Source organism: Protopterus annectens, chromosome 5.part0, assembly GCF_019279795.1.
Source record: "Protopterus annectens isolate FY-2018-M chromosome 5.part0, PAN1.0, whole genome shotgun sequence".
NCBI lineage: Eukaryota > Metazoa > Chordata > Ceratodontiformes > Protopteridae > Protopterus > Protopterus annectens.
Genome location: NC_056735.1, coordinates 1,877,873,264 through 1,877,900,865, shown reverse-complemented (window position 1 = coordinate 1,877,900,865; position 27,602 = coordinate 1,877,873,264). Strand labels below are relative to the sequence as shown.

The following is a 27,602-nucleotide window of genomic DNA, read 5'->3' as shown; positions in this document are numbered from 1 at the left end:
TGCTTTATTTGGACCACACACAAGCACTTTCACTACTGCTTCTTCAGGTGTACAGAAAAAGTCAAGATAACACCTGTTTAAATACTTAAGCCAAGCACATGATCACTTAACTTAAAGGTAACTCAACAGATACAAACTTGTCTTAAAGACAGTAAATCATTATTCCATCATAAATACAAATATATAAAGAATAAAAATACAAAACATGAATCATTAAACAGATAAAAATACTTAAGAACATAAAAACATGCAAGAATCTATTTCCTATGCAATTTCCTTCTTTTCAATACTGGTTTCATAGGCATAATATCATTCAAGCCATGACCAAAGGTAGCCCTCAGCAGGACAATCCATCTGGCTTCAAGCTCCTCCGTCCTTGCCTGATGTCACTATATCTATCATTGTGAAGAATTTTAGATATGACCATGTATTTAAAACAATGACTTAAGCCTTTCTCCAAAACATGTTTGGACAGGGCATTTACCCTAGATCCTTTTGCAATGTGGTACGTGTGTTCCCTGATTCTCTCCTTCAACATCCTGTCAGTTTTTCCAACATAAAAACTCTGACACAGGGAACACACTGCAAGATATACCACATGCTTGGTATGGCAGGTAGCATTAACCCTTATATCAAATACTCTCTTAGTATCAGGATGTTGAAAGGTAATTCCCTCCTTAATATAAACACATTGATTACAACTACCACATGGTGCAGTTCCACGAATAGAATCGGTCTGCGTACAACTTCTAGGTGCACACAATCTCCTCTTAAGATTCCTCTTGTTCTTAAATGTAAAGAGTGGTACCTCACCAACTATTTCCTTTAACACAGGATCTGTCATCAAAATATTCCAATGGTCATTAAACACATGGGTATACTTCCTAACATCCCTGGTATAAGGGATACACATCCCTAACTTAGTAGCCCCATAATACACCTTCTTTTCTCTTTGCTCTCTATAAGAGAAATAGGGTTTAGCTCTACCAGTCCTCAGTTGTTTGACACTAAGTCCACTGGCCTCTATCATATTCTCTTCATAACCTCTTCCCCTCAAATTCTCACTCGTTGTCTTAATCTGTTGTTCAAAGTCACTATCTTTAACGTTTAACCTAGATGCCCTAAAAAAAGAAAAGAAGGAAATTGCGTAGGAAATAGATTCTTGCATGTTTTTATGTTCTTAAGTAAGTAAAACCTAGTACCTACCTATGAACCTATGAACCTATTTAATAATTTACTCATCTAAAATATGAGAACTATTTTGTGTCTGATAAAAAAAAATCAAGTTGCAAAGGGGGCTCTTCAAAGGAGAACAGAAGTGTGGAAACTCTTTAACACATTATATGGCCATCTTATGCTGAGTCACAGTCCTACCTACCCTCCACAAAGTTGTGATGGTCAGAAATGTCAGTGGCATGCACCTCCAACGTGGAATAACTAAGAACCAAATCAGACAGGTGTTTGAGACAAGTCTAAAAAAAGTGCAGTCTAACCACCTGAGAGCATAGAGGATACCTTTCTGAATGGCTTCCATTTAGTAGCGTAAACAATAGCTCTGATGAGTGGAAGGTTTCTTTATGGCTTCATCACTTCCTAAACTCCTGGCAGAATACCACCTGGGAGCAAGGGAAAGAAACCAGTAACTACAGCATGAGGTAGAGCTGCTTGCTATCTCAACCAGTGGGACAGTGTTCCTTTACTTCCAGAGATCCAGGAGACTGAAGCTATACCCTTCTTAGCTGCCAAGATGTAGTGAAGATTATTTGTGTTCTTTTTTCTCCTCTGAACTTTTTGATTAGACGTGGAATTTAAGGAAATAGCAGAAAGGCATACACCCATCCCCAACCACTGGAGAGAGAGTATATCCACAGTCAACTCCTCCTTGCCCTGTTGAACCAAGAAAAAAGGGAAGGATCACATCCTTTCATGTGGAGAATAGCCTGATCACTAGGCTGTCCCTTTGTAGGAAGATAGCTAATAAACAAAACTCCTGAATCCTCAGCTTTAGGGGAGGACTGAAGGATCACCCCAGAGGGTCCACCAATACAAGCACAACTTACACATTATAAATAGCTGTAATAGGCTAGAAGCATGTACTACCAAGTTTTTTTCATATGTTACAATAGTCTGGCTGACATACCAGATTAGGAGGAACTCCAGCCTCTGCTCTGGAGCATTTCTTATAAGAAATAGTGCCCATAGCTATAGACAGTTTATAAATCTCCTCTGTAAGAGAACACTTTACATGAACCACTGAAAATCCAGTTTAGGTTTACTTCATCATTTGTGAGGCATCATTCCTCAGAATATTTGATGATTTTGACTGCAATAAGGGAAGACCTCACACTGAGATTGGCATGGATGTTCCATCAGTCCAAGGCATGTTTACAAGACCCTAACAACTGAAGATAATCCAAGAGTATGTAGTGACTTTACAGCCACCAACACATCAGTCTCCTGCTACATATACATCAAATGCATGAAAGGTGCTGTAAAAGTAAGGAATGCTATTAAACCCATGAAATGCAAGAAGGTCTGAACCTGACCCCTACTCTGCATCACTACCCAGGCTTCTAAGGCCATGACTTCATGGGTTCTCTCTGTAGACAAGAATGAGTTACAGTAAAGAGTTTTTCATTTCTGATCAACTGAAGGCAGTATTCTGAGAGAGGCTCAAAGAGTGTGTCTCCCAGTTTACAGAAACCTTCAGGTCCTATAGTCCCAGGAGTACCCATGCCAGGGATTACCACTGGGAGTCCTTTGATGGCGACACCATGAAGCAGCCATCCAAATAGAAAAACACAAGGAGATACATCTGCTGTAAAGCATCTATCACAATGCCTAATCCTTTCTGAAGATTCTTAATGTAGAGGAAAGATCCAAGAAGTACTGAAAATGGTGTCCACCCAGAATAATCCAAATAATTTATTATGCAAGCTGCAGTCATGATGTACTAGAAGGCTTCCATCATGAACAAAAATCCCACCAAAATACACTGTGGCATAAAAAAACAATGTTTTGTGGCATCAATTATACACCCCCCACCCCGAAAAGTTGCAATTTAGAAATTCACATACAGGATGTATTTGTTGAAGTTAAAGTGGTCCACATTGGGATATAAATCTTTTGTTTTGTTCTGGATTAGAAAAATGAAAGAATAAAATTCTGGCATCATTCTTAAACAGGAACATTATCACTGATCTTTTTGAGAAGTAGACTGCAAGTCTGTTCTAAGAACTGTGCAATGATGGATTAGTCTATGGGTGGGTCTCTTTCTGAAAAAAGACATAAGAACCATACGAAACTGCTGCTTGTGATCATATCCAGAGCTCACTGGTCCTTTATGATGGCTTCCCAGACTAGGCCAAACTCAGAAAACTATCCCAATAGACAGTCCTGAACCAGAGTCATGGCTGTGATTGTTGAGCTGGCAGGGTCATCCTTTTGCTGGACTTCGCAAACAAATGGAGGATGCAATACTGTCTGGTGCTTGGGGAACTCAGTCAGCAAAGTGGCTTCTTCTTCTTTTGGGGAATGGCCTGGTCTAGATGAATACATGGAGGCCAGTGGTGGGGTATATCATTCTGCCACAATATTAGGGTCCTATTTCCTGGATGGTTGTTTAACCTCATCTTAAAAGAGAAGAGCCCAAGCAATGTCATCACACAGGCATGCTCCCAAGCCTGTTGCACTAATGACATAATCATCAGCACAGTCAAAATTATAGCAAGCTATCTGGAACGCATTGTAGTAGCTGTAGTATTGGCTTTAACTACCTCCTTTTTTTGCTCCAGAAAAAGGGAGGGATTAAAGAATTTCCAGGCTTGACTGACTGGTGGAGAGGGGGCTAGAATCTGGAGAGGTGAGACAAATACTGGAGGGATCTAAGTCCCAACATAAAAAAGAGAGCAAAGTTTCCATGGGAGGAATGAATCAAGATTATTTCTCCTGTGAATCATTTAAGCATTTTCTTTTAGGGGGGGGTGAGATAAGGGACCACAGGCCACTCCACAGAACACTTTATGGAGCCTGTGGATTTCAAAGAAATGTCATCTAGGTATAGTTGTACACAGGGAGTGTTTTTATTTTCATCCTTCTCAGAGGTAAATGGTTTTGGATCCTCTGTGCCGCATTCCCTTGCCAATTATGGTGAGGAAGAATCTCTCCTCCACCCAGCTCTGGGATGGAGAGGCTCATGTTAGACAAAGTGTAAGCAATCAAATGGACAATGTGTAAAAACTGAATGAAGGATGGCACAGTGGTGCAGCAGTAGCATTGTCACCTCACAACAAGAGGTTCTCTGGTTCAATTCTCGGCTGGACTGCCTTCTGTGTAGTGTCTGCATATCCTCCTTGTATTCGGGTGGGTTTCCTCCAGAAGCTCCGGTTTCCTCCCATGTTACAAAGACATGCATCTAGAGCATTTCTGCCTGGACCTCCACTGAAAATTGGCTTGGTTCCAAGTCGGACTTTCCCCAGTAAACAAATGTTAAATAAATAAAATAAAAAATGTCTGGGCAAGGGAGCACCAACATTCAAGGACATGCCTAGCAAACGTGTGTCATCATGAAAAAGGTCTGAGCAAGGCCCGGCACAGGTATCAGACCTTGCTCATTAATGATGCAGTTCCACACTGTCCAGGACAGTTCTCATCAGACATCAGTTGTTTTATGCTGAGGATCTTACCTTTGAAGCCCAGATCTGGAGACTCAGGTGGACTCTCCTCATGATGAAACATGCTGCACCTGTGAGGAAGGCTTGGGAAGAATAGTCTCTAGTTTTGAAAGCAATCACTGAACACCAACTGGGGACTCAATGAACCCCTGTCTGAGTGCATGCTAATTGCAGGTAGGCTCTGTTCACTCATCTTAGGTTGGGTGGTGCTTACACCTAAAGATGCACTCCTCAAATACCTTTAAGTGGTACACCACCTCTGTTGGGCCCTTCAATATCCATTGCTGCAAAAACAGGTGTGAACTCACCTCCTGCTTGTAGAGGATGAGCTGGCACCATGCAAGGCATGTGATGCCATTCTGAGACAATACTTACCTCCAGGAAGGTGTGACTAATCATTGCACTCTCTACTTTTAATAGGTTGATAGATTAGTACCGGGCTAACTGCCCTTATGGGCAATTTTAAGCCTAGCCAATAACTCCCTGTGAGAATCAAACTCTACCTTGTGTCTGTAAGGTAAACACCTTAACCATTATGCCAATCTTTGTCTTCTGACACTGCTGTGGAGCTGTACTGAGGTCATGCAAAGGACCTTCCTATCAATTCTTGTACTGGAAATTCTCAACTCCCATCTTATGAAATGTGAGCTAGGATTGAAGAGTCTCCCTGTTATGTTTCTTGTTGGCAAGACTGAAATGTTGGCACTTGTGACTTTATGTCATGCTGTTCCCCATACTGTAGTGCCAATGATTATGCATGTTCTGGATCTCAATCCTACGTCCATATGATCAATTTGGTAGCTATTACTTTCTAGGAATTAGATACAGGCATTTTTTTACAAAAATGTCAGGATATATATGAATGGCAGAAATGAGCTACTGTAGGGTTATGTGTGCTTTCCTGCTTCAGTGCACTTCATGGCATATATCAGCAGGAAGTGCTCAAAGGTCTGAGTGTGGGACCTGAAGATAAAGTATCAAAGCTGAAGATAGCAAGAGGCATCATAAATGTACTGAGGGGACTTCTCAATATTACATATGCCTTATCTTAAGAACTGGTTGCACATAACCTTATCCAGAAAGGGCTGCCAGTGCCATCTGAATGAGCTGCTAACAGCTAAGCATAAACATTGAAGCATCTGATCTCAGTGACACCTACAATTGTCACAGCTCATTGTTTTCATGGAACTAATCTTAAGACTCACCAGGTATCATGACAGAAAAAAAAGAAAGGGTATTCTGCCTTCATGTGCCATGTGGCTTCCTTGTTAACTACAACAGCCAGATGCTGTCTTTGGCAACATGGCAGCAGGAATGACAACAATCCTAATCACTGACTTGTGCATGATGGTTACTCAGAGGACGATAATGGTACAATGGGTTCATTGTGCAGGCGTACTAAATGAAATTCTGATCACTGACTTGTGATAAGGAAAGCTGGCATGGTGGACACACTCCCTGGCTTTGCACCTATGGTTAGATTCTTTCAGAAAGATCCTTTCAAGATGACAATGATGGCTGCTTAACAATCAGGATGGGATGCCTCCATGATAGTCTTCTGATAAAGGGGCATGTAATGCAGAGAGGAGTCTGCACTGCATTTCATCTAAGACTAAAATTGGCTGTGCATGATTTTTATTTATTTTATTTCAAATCTCTTGATTTACAGAACGTATGACTGTTTACAGATGTTGAAAAAGTTTAGTCTATACAACCGCTTTAATCACTGTTCCATGTTTCTGTATGCTAAGTCTGAAAACTTTTCAACAGCTAAACAACATAGTAATCAAAATATATGCACATGCATACATAGATAAATAAATAAATAAGTTATGGAAAGGATTTGTGCATTTACCACCTCCCCCTCCCCCACCCAAAATCCTTATCTCCTCAGTAAGGACTCACAGATAATATAATAATGGTATTGATGTACTTGAACACTGAATGATATCATACACTGTATGTGCAGGAAATCCAGCATAGTGGTTGTGATTCAGAAAACTACCATTGCATCTCAATGGCCAGGTTCGCTGAGCTCCAACACTTCCAGTAAGTGAGACTTAAAAATTCAGATAGATGACACTAACTAAAGCTTTTGTGAACAATTATTTTATGATGGTACATTGAGCTAAACAAGGTGGTTGAGTGGTGCTCATATAGCTCAACCTCTTAACACAACAAATCTGTACAAAGCCAAAAAGAATGGGGAACAAAGGGCTAAAAATAGGGACAAATTTTAAATATTGCTCTTATAAACTTAGAAAGTTGCTAGAATAAAATGCTTTCATACATTTTCCAATAGATGTAAAGTCTGGCAGTCAAATGACTATTATTATTTAGTGACTTCAATCCTAAATGATTTGCCAGAAATCCACAAATTGTATGAGGAACAGCCTAAAAATGTGAGTTAAAAATTTGGGCATTCTGCAAAAATCTGGACAGTTGAGAGGTATGTTGGTGCTACTCTCCTCAAAAAAAAAAATTTCCCCAGCTACGTGACACTGCAGTAAATCAAGCCGAAGAGTGGTAGTCTCTAAGTAGCTCACAGTTTGGACAATGACTTGTGAGATCAGCAACAAAGTAACAGTCTGGTTTGCTGTGCAATGTGTGGATATAATGATGTTAGATAGCTGTCTGCCTTATAGTTTATAATTAATTAATTCCCTAAGCTACAGTATATTCAGGCACACAGAAGGTACAAGGCAAGACAGGGAAACTAATACTGGATGGGGTGCCACCCTATTGCAGAATGCACACACACACACACACACACACACACACACACTGTAAAGGCCATTTGTAGGCTGATCAATTCACCCACAGCATGTCTTTGGTATGTGGTGGAAAGCCAGAGAATCCAATAAAAATCCATATAGATGGAGAAGATGTGAATTTCACACATAAGGCAGCCCAGTCAAGAATCAAACTGGAGAACTAAGCACCATGTGGCAGCAAAGCCAACAGCTACATGTAAAATACTAAGCCTCAGGTTTGCCTGCCTTAAACATTGGCATTGTTTTTTTTCCTTTTTTGAATCACATCTTTCAGTGCTACATGTTGCTAACTATAAACATTTTATGCTAATCCACAAGATGTTTATACTAAATGTTTCCATTTTTGTAAACAATAACCCATCATTGTACTGTTTGCTTAGGTACAACTAACCCTTTATTGAAACCAGGAATTTTCTGAATCTTACTCTGGATGTGAACAAAACTGTCCATCATACGCAAATCTATTTTTTTGAATATTTTGTAATGTGGCATATTCACAGTGAAGGATAAGACCTTCCCATCATGAGAAAGGGGGTTCAAGATCAAGCTGTGGAGACAAATCTTGGTACATTCAGGATAGGTGCATTGTCCCACTCATAGAATGGCAGATTTAGCTATGCCTTCCAAGTTCCTCTCAATCATGCAACTTTACTCAAGGATAAAGCAAAGAAAACAAATACAATCTTGGTAGCATATCTTTTGATCATGTGGATCTGGATACTCTATATTCCAGAATGTGAAAGTGATCATATTTGACCCTTTGCATTTGGTCTTATGTCATCCAGTGCGGGATAACATTTAAATTATTCATTCTGAAGTTTTGCTACAGATACATTCTTGATAACTGAACTATATGCTACACCTTACAGTGGATACACCCCTGTTAAATGCCATGTTTGTGATATAAAAAAAATGAGACCACAATAAATCATTTCAAAACTTTTCTCACCTTTAATGTGACCTATAACCTGTACAATTCAATTGAAAAAGCAAACAAATCTGTTAGGGGAAAAATACAAAAAAATAAAAAGCGTACAATACACTGGTTTCATAAGTGTGCACACCCTTAAACTAATACTTTGCTGTGTGTGCACACCCTTAAACTAATACTTTGCTGTGTGTGCACACCCTTAAACTAATACTTTGTTGAAGCACATTTTGGTTTAATTATCCACTTTACGTTTGAGGTATCCCAGGGTTTTCCCAAGTCTTGCTGGCAACTAAGAAACCTACACCAGAGACTATTTATTTCAACATATGGAAGCCATTTGACTTATGGGTTACAATGAAGAAGCAGGATGTATTTTCATATAAAATAGGGAATGAGCTACAACATTTTCTCATGGTAGCAGATTACGTCTTGAATTACTTTTCTACATGACTCATATTTCATACATGCTTTCTAGAAAACAGTGGAAGGAACACATTTGGTGCAACTCATGAAGTTGTTTCAGGGTGAGGAGCCTGCATCTCAACTTACCTAGTAGGAATCCAGTTGGGGGGGGGGGGGGTTGGATCACCTTATCACTGTTTGAACTTGTAACAGACTGTTCAATATTTTCCTTTTATTAATTTATTTTACATTTGTTTACCGGGAATGTCTGACTGGGCCAGCAGCCCGTTTTCAGCAGAGGCCCAGGGAGAAATGCTCCACTATATCATAAAGAATATTTAAACAATTTTAGCATCAAAATATAAGTGTGGTACAATAACAAACAACAACAAAAAAAGAATAGAAATAGAAATTTTAGCCACACTGTTAGTACACACTGTACAGTAACACATTAACAGTATAACATGTTGTACATAAACTTGAATATAAACATGCTGAACAAACATAATAAGCAGTTGTATTTATAAGAAAGCACACTCTGTTAGTATTAAGTAGATTGGTGTGTGCAGGGTTCAAGTACAATATATATAAGACAGAAGAAGAAAAAAGAACGAGTTATTAAGGAGTGGAGAATAGGGCTTGATGAAGCATTAAAACTCATTGCAAGGAGTAGGGGGAGATTCTGTAGAGATCAGAGACTCATCCTGGGGTAAAGCAAGAGCAACACCAGTTTCTGGTGAGGCGTTCTTTGAGTCGAAGATTGAACTTGGGAATGCTAGACCTGTTGACTATGTGTTGGGCGGGTGGAGTTCCACATTTTTGATATCTGGAGTACACAGAATCACCAAAACTATCGTCAGATTTGACTACCTTTAATAGGAGTTTATTGAATGATTGCAATGTTCTATTATTGTGATGTGGTTGAATCAGGTTTGCAAATGTGGGACAGTTGTCTGGCTGGTGAATAATGCAGTGGGAGTTAATTAGCTGGTCGAGAGTTAAAAGATTAGGTAATTCTAGCCATTTTAGCTCTTGTAGAGCTGAGCAGTGTTCTGTTTGAGTGGTTAGTGGCAAACCTTGCAATTTTATTGTAACAGCTTTCCAATTTATTTAGTTCTGTTTTTCTAAGGTTTAAAAAAATGGAGGGAGGAGTACATCACTGTGGGAAGTAGATGTGTTTTGGCTATGGACTGTTTGGTGGTTTGAGAGAGGAATTGTTTGGCTCTGTATATGGGGCCAAGTTTGATGTGCACCTTTTTTATATCTTGGGCTGTGTATATGTTAATAACGATAGAGAGTTAACCTCTGTTATTTCAATTTGCTGTATTCAGTGTATTTTCAAGAAATGTTTCAGCTACAAAGAAGCCCTTCTGCCCAAGTTGCATGACGCAAGGCACTGTTATTTGTGCTGCTACCACCCACCAAATCAAAGCAACCGTGTATTACCCTTGTATGTAATAAAGAAAGTCAGGGTGAATGGTAACTTGAGACAAGATGGAGATACAGGGAGGAACTGAGTAGGTGCGGATAATTCAAATGGAGCAGATTTACATTGTGATGAGGTCAGTTTTGAGCATAAATATATTTTTAAACAAATCATTAGTCATACACCACTGCATGTGGTAATTAGATATCTTACTTACTTCCAGCCATGGCGGACAAAGGCATCAGCACTCTTAGCCTAGCTACTACAATTACACTGAGTGTAACATACATGTTTGAATGACCAAATGCAAGAAGTTTGGCCTAAGTACATTCAGTAGCATTTTCCAGAAGAAACACATGAAGGCTGCAACCCCCCCCCGTCCCCCCAGTAACCACTACTGCACAAGGCCTGAGGAAGTGTTTGAGTGAATGGATGCAAAAAATACAGTCCAGTGTAATATACTTCAATTTCTTTAACAAAAGCACTGAGTGTCAGAAACTCCTACAACAACCATCAGTTGCCCTACCACAGTAATGAAATTCAGCTTGTTGCCAGATTCTCAGTGTGCTGCTGATTACATACCTTGAATCCATCTTTATCTCCAGTGTTCTGAATGCATGCTCTATTCAGCTTTATAAAAACATGTGTACATGTAGCAGTGCCATTTAGAAAGAGCATCTTAGATGTAGAGCAGTAACAAATTACTACCACCAAAAGCTACATGCCTGGTTTCTGCTTCAAATTTACAAAGGCATGAAAGAAAGAAAGAAGAGCACATCCAGACTGAAAAACCTGATTCAGTTATGTTAACCTGTGAAGGTTCTGTCACGAAAACTCTACCTGTAGAAAGATATAGGGGTGGGTTGTAACACCATTACAAGTTTTCACAAACCATAGCTGTGCAAGACAATAATGTGGCTTTTACTTTATGTCGCATTTAGTGGTCTATGACATGTTAGTTGCTACAGCATTTACTTACACTAAGTCTTTATGATAAATCCAAATATACACAGCAATTAGAAGTTATATCTTTCCTTAATAAGTATGTTTCTGAAAAAATAGCAAGAGTTTTATATACATTTAGAATTGCAAGTGAAAATAATATACTGCTGTTCCATCCTTCATACATTTTGTTAGAAGCCCACATACAGGATCACAGCAGCAAACAGCGCTAGGGATGGTTGTAATGACAGGCATGCTAGCCAGCCAATACTCTTGTTTTCCTCTGTCTGGTATGCCATGCAGCCCAATCAAGTACTGCAACAGCACCAGCACATATACTGTTACAGCAGTTAGAGGTCAAAGCAAGCATAATCACCTGAATGGCAATGTTTGTTTGTTTGTCTTTCGGCTTTTCCCGGTTAGGGGTCGCCATAGCGGAACTCCGTCTGCTAATGATTGGCAGTTAGTTTTTATGGTGTTGAGTTGCTAGCCCGATGCCCAACCTTCAATGAAGGCACGCCCATTCAACGCATGTCTTTCGAACACCCACTCGACCACGGGGAGGACATGTAGACTCCACACAGAAGACACTCCCAACCCAAGCTGAGAATCAAATGGGAGAACCTCTTGCTGTGAGGCAACAACGCTACCGCTGCACCACCTCGGACGTCAATCACCTGAATGGCAATAAAGGGATGATTTGCTGGGCTGTTTTAAAAGACAGCCCAATAATAGTCATTCACCATCTAATAATGGTGGTCACAGCATCGTGCACTTGCAAGTGTAGGACGAGCAGCTAACACAAGCTTAGTTACATTTAGCTATTTATTAAACTTCAGTCATAAGTGAAAAAAAATAAGCTTAGTAAAATGAACATAGCTTTGCCAAAAAGATAGACAGGCTGCAGTGAAACAGCCCAATAAGATGAATTGCCTTTGAAGAAAGCAAACCAGTAGCCAAGTAAACTTTGTCCTGGTGGCTGGGTAACTGCATTGCCATTGCGACTGTTTAGTAGGGAAGGAATTATCAGAAGCTATAAATCCACTGTCCACATGAAGCATGACAGTTTGTGCCACACAGTTTATGGTTCAATTCATGCTAAGACATTCATGCTGCAGCTACAAAATCTACAAATTATACTAACCAGATATTATAGTCTAGATATTGTATACATTGTATACGAGAGTTAAGCAGAGTCTTACAAGGTCATCCTGCAGGACAAGTTACGCTGACCATTTGCAATTACATAATGTAGTTGGCTATATACTGCCACTTTACCACAAAATGTGGTTAAAGAGTAACTGTTCTGTAATTATTTACTATGCAAGAACCCAATAACTGAAACCATTTAAAAGATTGTAGCATAGCACTTATGGTATTCGCTGGAACATTAAAGAATACCCACCCATATCCCTGGGACTGCTTTTGGGTCATGTCTGAAGGGTACAGACTTGGATATGGTCCCACTAAGGGGCTATTACCAGTGATTTCTTCTCCTTGGTCACTTTCAGTAGAATTCCTGTCTAGACGCTTGACGAAAAGAAATGTAGAATAAGGGGAACAGCTTCCATTTTTGTGCCACATCTGCACCACTAATACTGTGCATGCCAATAGGTGGAATATCTCTGTGGAAGACTGCTATGGCTTTACTGGTCGTGTGCCCAATGGTGATGATACTAGCATGCTATGTACGGACCTGGTGACCTACAATTAACACATCTACCATAGCAGACTTGACAATAACTATATACTGTCTTCTGTTTATTTAGAAGATGGCCACAAATCTAATTTATTATAGTGATAATTTGTTTTTCAAAACAATGTTTGATATCAATCTTTACTGGAAGTGTGAAAAACTAGGGTTAATAGAGCATGCTGTGAAGACTATAAAGGTTATACAATCTCCTCTACCTTAAAATAATAAAATAAAATAAAAAATTACCAAGATGAAAACTACACATTTTATTTGAAGAAGTAGAACAGCATTACAATACATTTGGTATGACTACAGCATATAAACTGATAAATAGGAAAAAGCAGGAGTCACGAGTTAATAACTGTGGGGTTAGATAAGACTGTGGCCTGCAGGCTGTCCATTAGTGGCTTAGTGGACCTGAGCTGTATAAAAGGCATGCCAGGTGCATTTGTGTCTGCAGCGACATGGAACAGAATTCATTATCATATCTAATGACTCATATAATTATAATATAATGACCCATAGCTCCCCCTCAACCTCCTCAGTGAAATTACTATCCTCCTAGGCCTCAAGCCATCTACTCTCCCCCTGAAACTAACTACTTGTAGGTTTGTTTCTTATAATAATTGTTCACTGTACATCCTAATGTAACTTTTTCTTACCTGTGTATACTAACTATATGATGCTTTGTTTTTCTCTTTATAATTGTTATTGTACATACTAATGTAACTTTTTTTTCTTCCCTGGGTATTTAGTGCATAACTACAATCGTATGTTAGCTGTCAAACATTGTTGTAACCTACTATGTACTATTGGAACTTTTTGTAACCTACTATGTACTATTGGAGCTTTTCTCCCCGGGCCTCCGCTGAAAATGGACATGTGCCCAGTCGGACTTTCCCGGTCAACAAATGTAAAATAAATAAAATAAATAAATAAAATGACCCCACATTTACCACTGTATAGACCCTCTGGGGTAGGGTTCACAGCTGAATATTAAACGCAGTCATTGAAAGAAGACAGCTTATGCTGAGGCACTTTACATTTTATGCTAGCCACCTACCTCCACTACAAGCCTATGGCTGAACCAAGGTGACCAGGAGCACTGAGTTGCTAATAGTTTGCAAGGGAAAGGCACTCGCTCACATTCTACTACGGGATAGTTTTACCCACAGTACTTGCATGACCTTAGTTATATATGGATATGTATTTATCAGGTCATCGTAATGTACTGTCCTGCCTAAGGCATTCAAGTTGGTATATTGTTCTGACAGTACACACAGGAGAATCTAAAGAGGGCAGCATGGTGGCACAGATATCAGCATTGCTGCCTCACAGTGTTTAGTTTTCTAGTTTATTTCTTATTCAGGAGGCAGACTTTCGCTGCATGCTTTAGTTTCCTCTCATATCCCAAACTATACTGTAAGTGAAATGGTATTTCCCCAAACTTCCCAGCGGTGTGTGTCATGTGAAAATGAGTGAATGTGGTTGATGTATGATGGGCTGACATCTTATGCAGGATTAATTCTTCTGTCTTGCATCCAATTAGTCCAGCATGGGCACACCAGCATGCCTGCAATCCTGAATTAGATAAAGTGGGTAATAGGCAAACGAATAATGAATGAATGCATTCAAAAGAAGGAACTTTCAATACCTAGCATTTCACTTAATTTCAGATTGAAATACACAGGGAAGTTGTACATAAAAAACATTGATAATATACCAAATATACCAACTGAAATGTAACCAACATAATATTCACTACATTGTTACTATGTATGTAGTACTACAGTTGTTGCAAATGTTTTTGTCAGTAAGAATATATATTATGCATATGTTTTTTTTTCTTTTTGTAAAACTGTGTTGTTATATACCATGTCTTCTGTCTTCTGCCCAGGTCATGTCTGAAAAGGGTCTGTTTTGAGCAAACCTGTTTGTCTCAGTATTACATAAATAAAGACTTTCGGCTTTTCCTGGTTAGGGGTCGCCACAGTAGAACTCCAGTCTGCTCATGATTAGCAGTGGATTTTTACGGTGCCGAGTTGCCAGCCCGATGCCCAACCTTCAACAAAGGCATGCACATTCACGCTCGCACCTACCTGCATGTCTTTAATGTCACTCGACCGCGGGGAGGACATGCAGACTCCACACAGAATTACATAAATAAAAATAAATAAATAAATAAATAAAATCTGAAATGTAGGGCATTTACTCCACTTGGAGCAAACACACTTGAAATTCCTGTTCCATTATCATACAGATAATCATATCTTCTTTCTGATACAACTTAGGTTCATAGGTTCATAGGTTTATACTAGGCTATCTGCCCTAAGGCATTTATAAGCCTAGCCCAAATTATTGTGGCTTACGCCACCCCTTATATGAAAAAATACTGTGCCCATTAGTTTGTTGTGCCTCTGTCCAGCAGTGACACAGAGATGATTCCTGGGGTAAACCTACGATCTCCCATCCACAGGTCTAGATTTCTCTTGAACAGAGTCAGCGAGGTGCTCTGCCTCACATGGACCGGGATTTTATTCCACAGCATAGGGAGTCTCTGAGTGATAAATCTATCCCTCCAGCACGTCCTATTTATATCCGTGCTAAGGTTTAAGTCGCTTGCTCTAGTGGTTTTGGTGGATTTGGATTTTTGAGGTGGAGCATGTCCATTAATTCCGGGTTGGACATGGCCTTGTATGTCAGGCACATGTCACCTCTGAGCAGGCGGTATGCGACTGAATAGAGCTGGAGTTTCTTCAATCTGGCAGCATATGACAGATTTTGGAGTCCCTTTATCCTTTTGGTGAGGAACTTTTGGGGTCTCTCCAATTGCTGCAGATGTCGGGTGAGATACATCCCGAATGGGGCATTGTACTCGATCATTGGTCTGATAAGTGAAGAGTACAGGGGAACAATGACCTCACTAGATCTGGATGTGAATCCCTTCATGATCAGGTGGGCAATGTAGAAGGTCTTTCTAACCACTTTAGCAATGTGAGTGTCAAAAGAAAGGCCACTGTCAACCTGGGTCCCCAGGTCCCTGATAACCTCTTCTGTGCTTAGTGGATTGCCACCTATATGGTAGCTTGGGGTTACCTTGTTTTTCCCGAAGGGTATGACTATACATTTTTGGCGTTTAACTTCAGGCCATGGCTCTGGCACCAGCTATCTGTTTCCGTGAGTCCCTTCTGAAGGATATCCGTGTCCGATGCACTTTCCACTATGGCCCAGTTTGCAGTCGTCTGCAAACTTTGTCAGCCAAAGTCCTCCCATGTTGGCCTGTACTTCTGAGAAGTAGATGCCAAACAATAGGGGCCAAGGACCGAGCCCTGTGGGACACCACTTGTGACCGGCTTGGAGTCTGACACAGCGCCAGCAACTCTAACCCTGTGGGTTCTGTCCTTAAGCCAGTTTGCAACCCATCTTGTGACATATGGGTTTACATTTAAGCTGGTAAGTTTTTCTACAATACCGAGTGGGGTATTGTGTCGAAGCCTTTGCAAGGTCAAGGTAGGCTGTATGGACTGCCTTTCCTCATCAATGGCCTTGGTGACTGTTTGAAGAAGTCAACCAAGTTCAAAAGGCATGATCTTCCCTTGACAAAGCCAAACTGGGTCGGGTCCAATGTCTGCAAGTCCCCTATATCTTTGTTTATGAGCTCCATTATGATCCTCTCCATAGCTTTGCAGACTAGACTTGTTAAGCTTATGGGGCGGTAATTACCAGGGTCCGTGAGAGGCACCGCCTTTGTGGAGTGGGACCACAGTTGCCGTCGCCACTCCTTGGGCACGTATCCTGTGGTAAGGCTAAGATTAAACAGCTGCCTTATGTGCGGGTTTAATTCCTCATTTAGCTCGTGTAGCACACAGCCGGGGACACCATCCGGTCCCATTGATGCTGTGTTTTTAGCTTTAGAGAGAGCAGCTTTCACCTGCGCATTTGAGATGTCCGGGAGGCTACACTCGGCTGGGATAGTTATCTCTCCTTTAGGGGAGAGGGGTGAAGTTTGCACTGAACCTGTCTGCCAGTATGTTGGCAATGTCTGTGGGTTCAGTGATTTTTGTATCATTTTGGACTAATTCTGAGCATATCTGGGAGTTTCCACCCAGGTTCCTAACATAGCTGAAAAAGGCCTTATGATTGTCCTTTGAATCCATGGCAATTTTTCTCTCAAAATTGGCCTTAGTTGATTTTATGAGTGCTCGTATTTTTTTACTAATAATGATCAGGGGTGACTTCCCTTTTATGGATTTTGTTCTATCATGTAATAGCTTTCTCCTCTTATTGTAAAGTTTGTTAATGGCTGGGGTCCACCAGACTGGACGTTTGCCCTTTGTGGAAAGAGTCTTGGTTTTATTTGGGATTGCCTGATCCATGCAGTCCTGGAGGTGTTCATAGAAGGCATTTGTAAGGGCTTTCGCAACTTGGGTTGTGGTTTCCTCTGGCTCAGGGGCCTTGAAGGATACCACACCAGTCTTGAGTAGTGTGAAGTTTGCTTTAGAGAAGTTCTTCACTATGGTCTTTTTTGCTTGGGGTGGGGGCGGGATGTGGATTTCCAGTGAGATTAGTTTATGATCAGATCTCACCAATGAGGGATATACTTCCGGTGTGGAGCATTTTGTCCCCATGTTTGTGACAATGAGATCTAGTATATTTTCTCCTCTCGTGGGAACAGTGACTAGCTGTTCCATGGCATTTGAATTTATGAACTCCAGGAACCGTTGGGCTAGAAAGTTAGGGCTTGAGTAATGTTCCCAGTCTATATTCGGTAGTTGAAGTCACCCAATATGATGGTGTTTGGAGATACATTTATACCCTCCAGTGTCTTCAGGAAGGCTGTGTGGGGTTCCTGAGTTTGAGAGGGTGGCCTGTAGCATGCTACAATTTGTAGAGCAGTTTTGCCTATGGTTAGTTGCACTTGGATGGTTTCCGAGCTTGATGCGTTGCCACCAACCTGGAGGTGTGAGTATCCTTTATGAATATGGATACACCCCTCCTTTTGTGGTGTGGTCCGGGTTTTGGGGCGGAACGCATGATATGAGGTAAAACCTAATAGTGCCGGGTGCTCTCAGGAGCCTTGAACCAGGTTTCAGTTACAGCACAGACATCGATGTTCTCCATACTGAGAAGGGCCTCGAGTGCGTGCATTTTGAGATTTAGACTTCTGGCATTGAGCAGCATTACCCTCAGTTTCTTCCCATTTTGTTTTCTAGGGTGGTAGGTTTAGAATTTGAGCCTTGCCTAAAAAGGCACTATGGGGTGGCAAGAGCCTTAGCCAATATCCGGAATCCCAGGGGTGACAGGTGCAAGCCGTCCCTTGCGAAGCGTGGCTTGTCAAGCATGTCATCCCAGGCAGACAGACACTGGATCCCCTTTGAATGACACCAGACATTAAGCCAATTGTTAAAGCTGATCATCTTGTCTCTATATTGTGGCATCATTCTTGGTGAAGGAAGGATACTGCTCAGGGTTAGGGTCATACCTGCCTGGGCTACATAATCAGAGAGCTCCTCTATGTCTTTTTCATGTAGTCCAGGGAGGTGCGTCTCAGGTCGTTCACACCAGCATGGACAATGACTGTGTCATATTTGTACTTGCCATGGAGTGACCCGAGTGCTTGTGTTATGTGGCGGATTCTAGCGCCCGATAGGCAGCTTACTGTGACTCTCTCCTTGTTCAGCCTGGTGAGTGGGACGTCAGTGTGTCTGACTATGGAGTCACCTATGACAAGTATGTTTGGTGTTGTATTTGGCCTTAAGGGCTGTGACTGCTTTGCACACTGCTTTTGTGGTTTATGTGTTGCTTGTGGGGTGTCTTGAGGTAGCAATCTTGAAGCAAAAGATCTTCAGTTTCATAACTAATGCAATGGTAGTTTGAAAGTCTGTTTAATTTTAACATCTTTTAACAATATTTGGCTTATATATTCTAAATATAATTGTGTAACAATGTTACTCTCACAGGTTTTTCTCATGCCAGTGCTGCTAAATAGCTTACAAACTCTTAAGCTTTGCTGACAGGGTCATCCTCTTCATTTAGTAACATCATGATGGCATCAGTGGTTTACGTCTCACAGCTTCACAGGGTGTGTGTGTGTGTATTTTCTAGTTCTCTGGTTAACTCCCAAAACATGAAGGCTGATTGGCTACCCTTACCTCTTCATATGCATTGCATTTACCTTTGCCCTTGTGGTCAGGGTCATGCTTCAAAATGATTTTAGGAGGACCAGAGCTTTTGCCTGATCAACATATCAACACTCTTACATGATAATGTGTGCTATCACCTATTTTGGATTTACAGATTTTCATCTGAAATGTAAACCATTTACTCACAGTTGCAGGTGTGTATATCTGATGAACAAAGCAAACCGCTTATACATTTGAAACAGTTCTCTTGCAGAAGTTACAAAGTAACCAGCAAGACCTAAGTGCCTATCTCTGATCTGAAACAGATACAAGAAATAACCATCATTATATACCTTCAGTTCATAGTTCATCAAAGAAATGAAAAAAAATCAGTCTAGATTTAGCAGTGAATACTTTCTGTTTATTTGAATAGGAAGATCTTAACTGAGTGCCTTGACAGAGAAGGCATCTCAAAATAGACATCACTGCTCTCTGCAAAATACAAAAATACATATCTCAGTGACTTTCATACAGTAATAAATATGTAATCATGCACTCAACATTAAAAGGCACAGAGAAACTGGTCACTTAGTAGTCATAAAAATTACTAGCTATATTAACAAGATCACCCAAATATTTATACCAGGAAATGTAACAATATATTCCAAAGGTGAAAACACTTAAAACTTTTGTAAAATAGTATGCAATAAATACCTCAAATGTATTATATATATTTTTATATATTTATAATCTTAAAAAATAAACTGTGCCATTGTAAACAGTTTGTAAACAAACAAAAACTCACATCTGAACATTTTAATAGTACATAAAATGAAAACTACAACCTCTGTCCCATTAGATAGACCCTTCATTGGCAAGTTTGCCAGGCAGTTTTTTAAAGCTTTACTCTTTCTACAGCAAAAGGAGCCCAGTATTTTGAATTGTTTGAACAATGACTGTGTGAGGTGCAAGATAAACAAACTATACCATACAGTCAGGAAGAAAGGACTCAGCAAAGAATGGGATTTATAGTACAGGAATAGCAAATCAACATTTACACATCTCAGTTACATATTAAAAAAAGCATTATCATGCAATGTTAGGTCATTTGATAAATTGCATAATCTGAGAATTTCTTTGGAATGAAATGCGTACATTTAAGACTGTGATGGATCTAGGGAAATGACCTTCAATTCCTGGTGTGCATACAGTTTAGTTTTGGTTTGAAGACCTGACTGGAAATCAGGGATCATGAGAGCCAACAATCTTCTGACTACTTTTTCCTCCTCTCCACAGTTTATTTTACAACGAAGCATGCAAGGATGCCACAAGGGTGCCACTTATTTCCCAGATGTGTCACACCAGGTACCTGAATGTTTTCTCCTCCATTCTGAAATACTAGCTAACCAGACATTAGGCTGTGCAAATTTTAGGCTTACACTGACTGCAATTTCTAACCTTCACTGTGGAGCAAAGCTTTGCTTACATTTCATAATTTCCTTTCCAGCAATTCACTCAATTAACATGGATCCACAGTAAGGCGGGCAGTAAAGAATAGATGCCTCAATCCTTCCAAGCCCAGTCACTAGTGTTATGGAATGTACAGTAAACTAAAGTCTACAAGAAACCAACAATTACAGCTAGCTCTCCAGCACTGAGCTACTGGTTCCAATAGCATGCAGCAGAATAGCTTTGGATTTCTGAATGCATGGTAGATGATTCTGCAGAAATGTCACCCATCTAGGCAGGCACTATAAAAGTCAGATCATAACGATAATGACAAATATACTGGACCCTTACATTAGCTTTGTTCAAGGAAAAGGTATAGCAAGTCCATCTTAACAAAATGATTTTTCAGTTTCAAAGCTCATTTTTCAATCATGACAGCTATTATAACAAGTCAGCAGTAAAATTAATAGTATTGAATAACTATTTTGTGAAATGCATTGCATATTGAAATAATCACAAAGGATGGGAACATTATAATGCCGGAAGGAAAAACCCTATGTGTGCCACATAACGACACTGATAAATTAATAACCTATAGTATACTCTTTCATTGAATCGAAAAATTGTTTTACAGTCATGTTCTTAGAAATGTATTTCAGCTGATAACCACACCTCCTGTACGGAGTTTAATGCTAGCTACTGTCAAGGCTCTGTAATTCCCAATATATGGACTTCTGAAAGGTTGGTGATCTCAGTCTTGTTTTTGTCTTTGATTTATGTGTGGTATGATGTACCTCTTCAGTTAATAATGCAGATCTATTATGTATTCACTTTGGGAGCAAAAATGTACTTTGGATCACAGATGATAAACATGGTCCATTAAGTTGTATATAAAAGATCTGTGATTTATCTAACCAGCAGCTGAGCTTTGAGAAGCATTTTTTGTATAATATAATAGCTGGGATCTCTTTTCAGATAGCCTTCTGTCAGGAATTCCTAAAATATTTATATTTACCACACCTGCAATGTGTATGCATTTCTCTGCCGAATGCAGTGGTGTCAAAATGTCACATTAGAAAGCACATCTAGCTACGTGCCTCCAAGTTCTAATCCCAGTACAGCATCGAGCAGACATAGCTGCAAGATTATCTACTCTTATTAGGTATGCATTTGTAAAGTAAAATACTTGCACAGGGATAAAACACCATGTCATGTGGTGGAGGATGAAGAAGGGCAAATAGATAAATACTGCACATTTATCTCTCAAAGATCAGATGATATGGTCAGCTATCATACATGTTTCAACTCACAATGAGAGGCCTTTTGAAGTAGATAATGGCTGTGAAGAATCTTGAATAGTGAAGAAATAAAGATAACTTTAAAGCAATGTAGAAAACAGAGAAGCCAGGAAAACAAAGGCTTAGAAGGATGAAGCCAATCAACTAATGAAACAATCATTTGAAAGTTTGTTTCAGAAGAACCTTCACAGAGCTGTCAGTGCAGTGATTCCCACAGGCCATGGCTTGACAGGAAAAGGAACACAATGAAGAAGGCTTGAACCTCAGCTCAGGGAACACTATCAGCCTCAAGGCAAATGAGAGGAGATTAGAAGAAGGTTAGTAGAACGGCAGGAGATACCGTAAACAGTTGGGGCCAGTACTGTGCAGGGCTTTAAATACTATTATAAGGACTTCAGACATGCTCTGATACCTGCCACGGAGCCAGTGTAGAGAACACAAGATGACAGCAGTATGCGTGGAACTAGGGGCTTCATTAAGGGGTGAGTTCTGAAGAATCCACAGCCTGTCGAGTTTAGTGTTAGAAAGCCACAGATAAAGTACATTGCTGTAGTCCATTTATATGCAACCATCTATAAGTCATCTGGTGGAGATAGGTGCTTAATTTGGGTGATATTCCTCAGATGGTGCTAACATAGTACAACAACAGCTGATAGCTGCACATTAAATGTCAGCTTACCACTGGGAATCAAACTGACATTATGTACTTTACACAGAAACACAAGTTTATTACCCCCCACAGATGAGGTAAGGAATAATAAGGGTAGCAGCTGTGGAAGCTCTTAGCATGGTATGAAATTTCCTGGCAGCAGTTCTAGATGTGCTGATTTTCAGCCAGTTTACACTAATCCAAGGCAGGATGGCATCCAAGAATTACTGATAGGATCAAAGTAAGCTACAAATGGGAGGTAGATATGGGTATTATCTCCATAATAGTGATACTGTCAACATCTTACTCGGACGGGATCCTTGCACAGCAGCATGTATGCGGTGAACAGAAGAGAATCAGATACGGTGCCATGTGGGAGGCACCTCGTAACTCACTGGGGAGGAAGAAATATCCATGTGGGAGGCACCTCGTAACTCACTGGGGAGGAAGAAATATCCATGTGGGAGGCACCTCGTAACTCACTGGGGAGGAAGAAATATCTCCACAACCACCCTGACTGCACCCAGAGGGACTGCATGCAAACTACTTTAGGAATGTACCAGAGACCCCACGGTAGCTGTTCAGACATACCAGAAGTATCAGACTGTGCGAAAAGCAGCAGAGAGATCAAGAGGGCCTAATACTGAGTAAAACTATTGCTTTTTTGTCAGAAGCAGACCATTAATCAATGTAAAAGATTCTAGGAGGAAGCAAGTTGGTGTTGGTCACTGTTTTTTCGCTTGCCTACAAAGGTATTGTTTGAGTTGGGGTTGTAACTATTCAGAGTACAAGTATCCATGGTGGAGTTCTTAAGATCTGTTATGATCAAGACCTCCTTTAAAACTGATTAAAAATAAATAAATAAAAACTTCCATTTTCTGACTTGCTGGGCAAATCTAAAGCTAAACGGATCTAGGGCATCCAAGCATGACGTATTTAGCTTGCTTACACCAGGGTCCAGTCCATGCACACAAAGCTGCAAACATGGAATCAGTTGCATGAAGTCTATATAACTTCAATTTCATCTCAAGATACTAGCCAGACAAACTCCAAGCCTACTGTGGGCTTCCAAGAGTACTTCTTTTCAGCTGGAATCCAGTCTGTGTGAAACTGGGCAAACAAATTACAGTCAGATGCAGTAAAAGCCTTCTAAGTGATTGTGCAGACTGGACTGTAAAGTCTGTGAAACACTCAGAAGAACTTAGCTTTTCAATTTCTCACACAACAAATCTCCCCAAACTGTTAACATTCCTTCTGATCTGAAATTTGTGACACAAAAGTATCTGGAATTATGTAGGTCCATTGAAAGTCTGATATCTCGGAAGCAAATACATCTCCATGCTTCTCTCATTCCTACTCAAGGAGCACAGTTCAAAGATGTAATCATGGTGGAGCAAGAACAGAAGGTGCCTGTCAAAAATGCAACACGTGACAGTGACAGAATAAAGGAGCCCAACTCAAATACTATAATCACGCCAAGGTGGGGAAGTTAAAACTGCAGTAATAACAAGAATAACTTACTCAGAATGAGCAGTAAATAATATAATAAGCCAAATGAGCTTCAATAAACTAACAACATTTGTGCAAAACAGACTGATTAAATGGAAGGACACTAGATAACAGCTAAGGCTAATTAGAAATCATGCAGTGTTCTTTGTATAGTAATAACTTACTAAAACCAAAGACAGTATGAAAGCACAAGTCAACCATAAACTATGTCAACAAATAAACACTGTATTAAATGATGCTTAGCATATGGTCTCCATAAGAACTGGGACTAAGATGGAAGAAGTTACACTTGCAGACAGAGATGCAAAATCTGGGCCACTAACAGTAAGTTCACTGATAGCAGAAGCAGGGTAGGTCCAACAATTTGATATGACAAAAGGAAATTAACATGGGTGAAGCTTAATTTCTTCTTCTTTTGGCTTTTCCCATTTAGGGGTCGCCACAGCGGATCACCTATCCGCGCATGATTGGCAGTGGAGTTTTACGGTGTCGAGTTGCCACCCCGTTGCCCAACCTTCCAAAGAAGGCACACACACACGCACACACTCATGCCTAGGGCCAATTTAGAGTGTCCAATCCACCTATAGCATGTGTTTGGGATGTGGGAGGAAACTGGAGCACCCGGAGGAAATCCACACAACCACAGGGAGGACATGCAAACTCCGCACAGAAGGCACCCCAACTGAGAATCGAACCGGAGAGCCTTTTGCTGTGAGGCAACAATGCTAACTGCTGCACCACCATGGCCACCCATAGGTGAAGCCTAATTTACACAAATAAAAAGCAAAATGTCCTGGTACAAAAATGATGCAGTCCAGGATGACAAAGTAGAGCAGCAACAATCCAAATGAAGTCAGGTTACAAACGTCTAGCACTCTCAGTGCATATAAGGAAAACACAGACAGCTGAAGCTGGTAAGTGCCCACAAATATGGCTAGGAAATCAAGTTTCAAAAGCACTTAAAATACAGAGCTATCAAAAAGGAGGTAGGGCAAAGATTCAGTCACAAATAAGCTGATAGCATTATGGGCAAACTATGGAGGCAGTGCATAACAAATTTCCTTTGATACAGATAATAGCCAAAGTACAGTGTTTAAAGGAACAGCTTCACTCGATTGGTAGGCAGCATTAACATGCTAGTGTTAGTAAGCTGGTGCCTCCTGAACAGGAGGTGATATTATCCAAGGCATACCAGGGGAGATGGGTTGGACTGTGGAGTGCTGTCTGTCTACTCATTACTTCAGAAGTTATAGTACTGTAAAATTATGAAGGTGAAATGCTGGGCTCTGTATACAGCTAGAAATAGACATGAAGAAGTATGGCTTACTAAGCAGACTGGGGCATAACGGAATATAAATCCATGTAGACCCATAAAGATTTTCCAAGGATGGAAAGGGAGCAAGTGTACAAAGCTGTACAAAACTTATGTGCACAACAATCTATGCCTTTAAAAAACATATGACAGAACAAGCTATACCCCCTAAGCATGAGCAAAATATAATAATAAAATACTAAATGCAGACATGCAAAGTGAGCCATGTGTTGGAACAGCACTATCAAACAGTTCCCAGTACTTAAGACTGACAGGTCCATCCATCTATGTAAAACCCCTTTTCGCATTTTTGCACATGGGGTCAGCGTGTCACTTCAACAGTGACAATTATCTAGAGCCAAGGTTTAAACTGCCAAGTGGCTAGCCCTGCTGTGGTAGATCTTACACACACACACACACACACACACACACACACACACACACACACACACACATATGGGCAATTTAGAGTGCCCAATCCACCTATCGCATGTCTTTGGACTGTGGGAGGAAACCAGAGCATCCTGAGGAAACCCACACATGCAGACTCTGCAAAGAAGGCACTTGAGCTGAAAATCAAACTGGGGAATCTCTTGCCATGAGGCAACAGTGTTATCCACTGTGCCACATCAGAGAAAAATCAAACTCAGATTTTTTTGTCAAATCTGAGCCCCTTGTAAAAGTTTTCTTTTTTATGTGGCATTACAGAAACACAAACAATCCTAAGCAGCCATTCTCTGCCACATTGGATGCAATTATCTAATCATTTGCAAGAAAGCAACAGCTTGTGTTCACAATGACAGAAATGCCAAAAGCAAAAAAAGGCTTGTATCTGGCGTGAAGTCCTAAGCAACTGTGCTCAGTGAAAGGAAACACATGTGATCAGGCTATCACAGTGTAACTGATGACAATAGACATATTCTTAAAATGAGCAACAGAAGTAGTATCCCCCCTGAGGTGTGAATTCATTTGGACAGTGCTTGTTGGATTAATTCCAGAACTTCCTGTGGTGAAGAAGGCAAACAGCTACTCCATCATCCACTCACTGCATGTAAAACTTGAACCGATAGTACACATCCAGAGTATGAATAATCACTTGCCCCTAAATCTTTCCTTTGGAAAGATCATCAGGTGAGGAAGATGACTGGTCAGTTAAGGAAGATGATCTCTGTCAACTATCGGAATAAAATGTAGATTTATTCTGAGGACTACCAACTCATTTTGAAAAAAAAAACCTAAAAACAAAAATCATTCCCTACCATCACTAAATGCAGGAATTCTTTTATAAAGAAAACAAGCTCAAGAACTGAAATGGACAAACAGCTGAAAGAAAGGAGGTGGGGGGGGGTCTACTGTGGTGACAACAATGCATATGCAGCAACTGCTGCACATGCCCTCAAGTGTGTGCGTGCGTGCGCATGTTTGCATGTGCATGTGCGTGTGCTAAAGATTCACAAAGAACTGTGCAAAGGATAATCAGCACAGTATCAGAGTCAGTGCCACCACAGGCAGCCTGGGTTCCATTCTCACACCAGGTAGATGGATCGCTGACACAGCAGTGCACCATAAAGGGAGGGGGGTGCTGCACTCCTGAGTGTGTTGTCTTTCAGATGAGATATTAAGCCGAGGTGCCATCTGCTTAAAAGATCCCCTTTGCATCTATCAAAAAGAGTAGGGGATGTTCCCTGAAGCCCTTGCCAAATGTGCTCTTGTAGTATAAATATCACCTCAGGTCTCCCTTAAAAAAGAGACCATTAACCTAATGGGACTAACCCAGTCACCAAAGATGGATAGATACATATTAACACAAACTCCTAAGAAATGACTCCAAGATCACTGTTAAGGGCCCCTTCAAGTAAAATTGTGTGTGATGTTACGTAAAGAGTGAGGGGTTTAAAATCAAAGATGCCATTTAAATGTAGGAACTCCATTTAGGCCATTAAAAAATACAAACACAAAGTCTACACAGATCTTTCTTCCAGTGGGGTGACCAAAGAAATTTAGTATCTGCCAGCCCAATGACTGAAGTGAGAGCATGTGTAAATATTGTTGAGAACTCAAACCTGCACTTAAAGGTCTCATGGCAGATACCCAGTGGAAAGCGTTAGTGAGTTAAACTTGCATGAGCTTTGCAGAAAGACATGAGACTACCTTGGTTTTCCAGCTCTAGTGGGCATCTGCCTTTTTGAAGCTGCCCTGTTAATCTATCATTAGCGTTATAGGTACATTGCAAAAATGTCTTGGGGGTTTCTTTTTAGGGTAATGCATGTGACAGAGACAAGCAGAAATAACTTCCATTCTCTCATACTCCACATCTTTTCATCATGAGAAAAGACTCCAACTTAGCAGAATGCCTGAATCTCTTCTTTAAATTATCCTGCTGTTGATTCTGACGTCAATAATTTGTTACCCTGTTGCT

The 27,602-nt window shown here is 40.5% G+C and overlaps 1 long non-coding RNA gene across 1 annotated transcript; it reads right to left on the bottom strand.

Moving 5' to 3' along the window:
• Positions 1-19,365: 19,365 nt before the first annotated feature.
• Positions 19,366-23,043, bottom strand: LOC122801962. Its single transcript, XR_006364827.1, has 2 exons — positions 22,790-23,043; positions 19,366-22,745 (listed from the first exon to the last, which is right to left on the bottom strand). It is a non-coding gene; the product is annotated as an uncharacterized LOC122801962 (long non-coding RNA).
• Positions 23,044-27,602: the final 4,559 nt, after the last annotated feature.